The sequence below is a fragment of the Oppia nitens genome, unplaced genomic scaffold (genome assembly GCF_028296485.1).
Source record: "Oppia nitens isolate AA-2021 unplaced genomic scaffold, nextdenovo-longstitch-racon4-pilon3 scaffold3_pilon_pilon_pilon, whole genome shotgun sequence".
Taxonomy (NCBI): Eukaryota; Metazoa; Arthropoda; class Arachnida; order Sarcoptiformes; family Oppiidae; genus Oppia; species Oppia nitens.
Genome location: NW_026533221.1, coordinates 8,111,336 through 8,118,896, shown reverse-complemented (window position 1 = coordinate 8,118,896; position 7,561 = coordinate 8,111,336).

Here is a 7,561-nt window from a genome sequence, read left to right as displayed (position 1 = left end):
TATTATAATAAATATTTTAGTTATAATATGACTCATATAAACTAATGCTTATCAATAATTGACATTTTGGTTTCAATATGATTCATATAGATTATGGTTTTTATCGGCAATAAATATTATATTATATTATAGTTATACTTTGTCTCAAATAAAATACAGATTTTCTATTAAATATTTTTGATGTTATAATGATAAATACAGACAATAAAATTTTAGTAATGCATATGTCGAATATTATAATGTTTATGTGAAGTAATTTATTCCATTAAAGTTTGTTTCTGGGCAATGCTTTATAGCATTCTYAACTGATTTAAAGATATAATGAATTGATTTTAAAATAAAATCCAGAAAATCTACATAATATTATAATTGTTGTCCAAAAATACAGTATTATAATATATGTATATTTCTAATACATTATTTTCAAATACTAAACGTATTTACAACACTACTATTTTTCAAATTATTATTTCGATGATTAACTTAAGAATCGGAAAAAATGCTGAACATTACTAAAGTATTGCAGACATTACTCTAATAATTAAATTAACAATTGTTTAGATCAGTGAGTCCTTGTAATCTTCACATAAAACAATGTAAAAGATATATATATACAGTATATATAAGAATGAAAATCTAACACTTTTAGTTAAGTTATATTAATATTACTAAATTATTAATTATAGATATTATAGGCAAACAATTTATAAAATCAAAATTTATGTTATACAATACATATTAAATCTACTATATATTTATATTATAAATTAATATACAGTATCATTTTATCATATAATTTAAATTTTTAGATATTCATATACAAAATAAATGCAAGACATTGATGACATTGATTGTATGACATAAAAATGTTTTTATGTTAAACTTTTGACATATAATTATATAGAATATGTATTATATTATATATATTATGTTTTTATGTATAGTATATTTTAATATATTTAATGTCTTCAGAATATTYAATAAATATAAAAATAGTTTATTTTTGTTATAAAATACTCATTCATATAATAAATTGATATAATGCTATTTTTGTAGTTAAAAATAGCATTACACAAATAATAATYAAATACAAACACATAAATAATTTTATTAATTCATATTCTACTKTTATACTATTTTATAATAATATAAATTTAAAAATATTTTTTATTTAAAAATTTAATATCGATGTCTTATCAATGATTTATATAAAAAATAATAAGTTTTGCTTTTTCTCCAAAGTTCTATAATTTTATTGTTATATATATTGTTATTGAAGTTTTACTGTATTTTAATAAATACAATAAATTCAGATTCAAAAACAATAAAAAGCAGAACTGGATTATTAATTACAATAAAATTTTTATAAAAACTCAAACTTTAACTATAAATATAGTATATTTTAGAAAATTTTATTTTTGTTTTTAATTAAAACTAACAGATTATTTAAAATTTTATTTATTGAATAATATAAATTAATTACATAATATATTAATAAACAAATATTTGTACAATTATGGTAATATGATTTTACATAAGTTTAATTTTTTACTATTATGTTATATAATCAACTTTAATTCAATAGTTTAAGATAATAGTGCAATTTTTGAAAAAATGCTATTTATATAAAACTAAACAATAAAAATTAAATTACTCATAAATTAAATTAAAATTGCTTTTTATTATACATGAAAATATTAATCTTATGTTAAAAATTGAATTAGATTTTAATAGTTGTATATTTATAAATAAAATTATTTATAAAAAAATAATACGATTTAAATTTTAAAAAATGTTTTGAAATATCAGTGAAACAAAAAGGTGAAACAGAAAAAAAGTTTAATTAAATTTTTAAAAATATCTAATACAATAGATTGACATCTAATAAATTGCTTAAAATTGCTTATCATAATACAATGATTTTTAAATTGCTTTTGACAAAATAAAATTGTAATTTGATTTAARTTAATTTTCTATTTTTATAATTATATAATTAAAATAATATTAAAAATGTTCAATTAATGTGTTTAAAACTAAAATACAAGTTATTTCTAAAATCATTAAAAGTTTTATTATCATTTTTTATATTCAAAATCAATAGATAATGGCATTGACTCTATTTTTAYGATTATAAAAAAATTGAAATTTATGTCCTGCAAAATGTGTTGTTTTATTAGATTTGTATCCATAAAACTTTAGCTTCACAACAAAATTAGCCAACGCTAGCACTGGATATATAATTTTAAAAGCAATTTTTCATTAGTTTATAAAAAACAGTGATTATATTTATACTAACCATATATTGTACTCTAAATAGCTATAAATAATTTATTATACAATATGCAGTATAAATAAAATAATACAGTTTTATCATTTAAATGCCTTTTAACAAAGTTTTATATCATTTACTGTGATTTTCACATCATAAACCATTTGCACAAAAACAAACAAATTTGTAAAAAATATAAATAACTAAAATCTACAATAAATAATTATTTTATTATTTAATAGTATCTAATCAATGTTTTTAAAAATGATATATAAAATAATCATTTTTTATAGACATTAAAAACTTAATTTAATATAAGTAATAAAAAATAAAATTAGCAATATTTAAACAATAATGTATTTATCAATGTTTYCTGATAATAATTAAATAATTTTTTTATATTGATATCAATATTTATAAGATATTAAAATTTTTTTAATAACTTTATGAATATAATTATTGATAATTTTAATACAAATAAAAATATGCAACAATTTATAAAATACTACTAAACTATACGSCAAAATCATCCAGAAAATTATTGAATAWTTTTTTATTATCTAAAATATTAATAGATTAATATATATTTGCAAACTTAAATGTTTAGTATATATATAAATATATAAAGCCTAATAAATAATAAATAATTTTTAACAAATAAAAAAATTCAAATTTTAGAACAAACTTTTTTGTKTTACAACTATTATTATTTGTAAATTTAATTCAATTGTTTAAGATTTAGATTTTACAAAAATTTGAAAATACAATGGAATTTAAAATGAATTTAATTTACATCGAAAATTTGTGATCTAATGATATTATCCATTTGTACTTTTAAAGTTTAAACTTGAAAAAATCAACTAAATTTTTTATGTTTACTTATTTACACAAAACAAAATTGAATAGATTTTTCAAAATAAAAATACAACTTTAATATTATAATATTTGATTAAATTTATATTTTGTTTACATGTTTTACTTTTTTGTAATAAAATTTTATAAAATGCTTTTAAATTCTTTGAAAAATGTGTGAAAACAACTGAATGTTTGCTTAATAACATAAAGTGATGATAATTTGTTAACAATTAATATAAAAAATATTTATCAGTTATCTATATATTTCATATAAAGTACTGTATATAAATTTCTAAAGCATATTTAATAACTTATTTTATTTTTATATTATATCAATATAATAATCAAATTAATTAATGATAGTTTTTATTTCTAAATGTACTTTTACTAATCATTCAGCCTATAATTTAAGTAAAAAATCATGTATATTACTTAATTAAAAAATAATTATAAAAAATATGGACAAATAATTGCATAACATATTTTTATGTATAATAATTAACAATTTCATAATAAAGTGCAATGTTAATGTCAAATAAAGTGAAACAAGATTTGATTGCACTTAAATTGAAAATAATTTTTACTTAATTATATACTGTCTAAACTATTAAATACTTAAAATAGATATTAAATTGTGTGTGAAAAACGTAATATTTGATAATCAATTATAATTACACAAAAAAGTTCAAAATATTTTTTTCTAATTTAAGTGGAAAATCTACTTAATATTTAAGAAAATAAATACAGTGGGAAAATAATATTTTTGGTGCATTTCCATTGATTATTACAGAACATTAAATACTTTTATTTCAAATAATTAATATATTTAAATACCTAAACAATACTAAATTGTAATAAAGCAACACTTTTAATGAAATAATTTATAAATACTTTTTAAAATTTAAGTTTTAAAAATTTGTTTGTATAAAGTTATGATAAAATTGTATAAAACTTACATTTGATCAATAATAGAGTATTCATCTAAATATTAGGTTTTTATTAAAACACAATCTAATAGTATTCAAAATATTCAAAAAAAGCTATTACTAAATATATTTTCTATAAAAGCGGAAAAATAAACTTAAATTATGAACAAAGACTTAATTTTTTAGATTTTTAAATTAAGAAACATTAAAAAATTAAATAGAATGTAATGATTTAAAACTAATTAAAAAAATTAAAACAAAAAATGTAAAATTATACCAAATCATTAGTTTAGTTATTTTAAATTTTATGATACATCTCGATTTGGGTATATATTAAAAAACATAATAAACGTATAGAAATGTTGGATAATTTTTATTTTAATTATTGTATAAATTGTATTTAATTTACTTAGTTATGCTATGAGAAATTGTAATCATTTTAAAACATTTATCAACAAATTGTAAATTTATTGCAAATACAACTTTGTTATTTATTTATTTCATTATTTGTTAAATAAATAATAATAATTATTAGTATTATTATTATAAATTACTAATCAAATTCAAAAATCAAAGCAATAATATTATATATTTATAGTATATAATCAAAATTTAGACTTTATTTCTAAAAAATATACTATAAATAAATATATGAACATACAGTAGTTTATATTGCATTACAAATACATGATAAACCAATTTATATTAATGTATAAAAAAATAATCAACAATCAGTAATACTTATTTAGTATTTGATTATCTAATTTTGATTATCTTAAATAAGTTTTTATATAATATATAGATTTTAAGTATTGTATTTATAAATAAATTTAATTTGATGTATGAAAAATAATATACATAGAATTTTTATAAATATTATTTTATAAAGTGATTTATTACATGGTTATAAAATATTAATAATATTGCTTTATTTATTAATTTATGGCAAATAAATTATTATAACTTTTTATTTAGTTATAAATTAGCTTAAAATTATGTTCAAAAACATAATAATGAAGTTATATAATTTAATAAATCACTTAATATTTTTGTATTACTAAATATTTTTAATTCAATATATTTCTATATTTTCAAATACCAAATCAAAATGCTCATAAATTTCCAATAATTTGAGAAAATAAATCTAATTAAATATTTATATTTTTATTAGAATTTTATAAGTATAAAATATTTCAAATTAAAGTATTACTTAAAAATTTTACATTAACTTAACATAACGCTAATAATATAAAACGCTAATAATATTAATAATTTTATTATTAAAAATGACTTACATTAACTTAAAAGCATTAATAATATTACTGTATGTTATTTAAACTTAATGTAGAATTGTTTTATATTATAGTATAATATTAGAGATGAATAAATAAAAAAATTCTAATAAATATTTTGAAAAATATGTTTCTTTATTATTATATAATAGTATTTTTGTATATATATATATATATATATATAAAAAATTAATAAATTTATAAAATAATCGACAAAATGTATTAATTTATTTAATAATTATATTGTATTACAAGATACCAAATACTAAGAAAAAAATTAAAATGGAAATTCCATTGAGGGAACTTTCTTTTAGAAACTTTCTATAAAATTTCATTTTTCAATTGTATATAATTTTATAAAATAAATTGAAAAATATAACAATTATCAATAAATTGTAGTATAAATTTTTATTAAAACAATGTAAACTATGTTATACTATATTATTTTATGTATTAACGGATTTATTTCTAAACAAACGTAATATTTGTTTTATTTATTTATAAATTCAATATTTAATAACTTTTGTGTCTACAGATCAGCGGATATAAATCGATATAAAACAAATTGTAGACTTTGTGTGAATTTATTTTTTATTTTAAATCTTTATTTTGTTGAGTTTATCTAATAATATCAATACTTTATAGCAACCATTCAATGATTAAACTAAACAATCAAATAGGAATTTAGGGCACCTTTTGGATCAAATAATATTAGATACAAATGAAAGGACAGACAAACAGATACTAACAAAAATAGAAAGAAAGAGAGAGAGAGAGAGAGAGAGAGAGAGAGACTGAAAGAGAGACTGAAAGAAAGTCGGCTAAAATATATGAAAGTAAAGTGAGAGACAACGGTATTTAAATGTAATGCCAAATAAGCCATAGTATTGACTAAAACATAAAAATAGTTTAACTAAATGCTGCAAATAAAGTCAATTAAGTTTGTGTTTTGTTTGTTGTAAACCATTAATTTGGTTTTCATTAAAACTTTATTGTATCCCACTGTCACACTAATTGTATTTTATACTGAAATGTGTCATATTTTGTCATTTATTTTACATAATTTTATATTAACCGCTACAACATAATTGTTACATAAAAATACATAATTGTAATTTATTAATATATATTTATACTTAATAAGTATATACAGTATATACTGTACATACAGTAATGGGAATTGAGTCTTAGATATCTTTAAAAAAGGTTATTAATCAAATTTAATAATTAAATTTATAATAAGTTTGTCACGTTTTGTAAATTACAAAATTGCAATACTATCATAATTTATTAAAAATTTTGTTTTATTTTGTTTACAAATATAAAGTTATGTTAAGAGTAATGATTTAATGGATGTGAACAATATTTTTTTAATGAAAATCAATAAATTTTGTGTTTGAAAACCAATAAATTAGACTCAGGGTTTGTTTATAAGTTAGTAAACCAATAATCTATACTACAATCTTATTACAAAAATAACAATATTTGAAATGTCAACAAAAATTATTAGTTGTCAAAAATAATATTAGTTTAATATTAACTTGAAGTCAATATGTAGTATATACCAAAAATAATAGGCAAATTAACAATGTCAATGTGTTTATCATAACAGTAAAAAATGTTTAAATGCAAATAATCTTTTTATATTCAATAAAAACAYTGTATGAGACATATGTTTAATATTACTGTACAATGTATTGTATTTTTATGGGAAATCCTGAGATGTTTTGCTTCAATAGATTGATTGAATATTTGTATTAAATTCGTCTCTATATGTGTTATGTGTGTATAAAAGTAAGAATTTCAAAATAATTTTATTTTAAGAATTTATGGAAGAAATCGATAGTATTTTATTTGATTCACAAAAATATATAAAAATTGAAATAAAATCGAAAAGAATAATAAATTGTTATATTTATAAAAACTAAATAATACAATAAAAACACTTTATTATAGAAAACTATTACTTTTGTATATGTATTCATTCGATATTTAATTTGTGTCTATATTTTTGTATAGTTTATTCAAAATGATTTATACAATATGTCATATGCATAATATTTATGTTAAGTAAAATAATTCCTAAAGATATTTAACAATTTCCAAGTAAGTTTCTCTATAAAAATTTCATTATATTCTATTTTAAATACAATATTTTTAAATAATAAATTTAATAAAAATAATAAATATATTGTACTATTTTATAATTATTCTAAAAT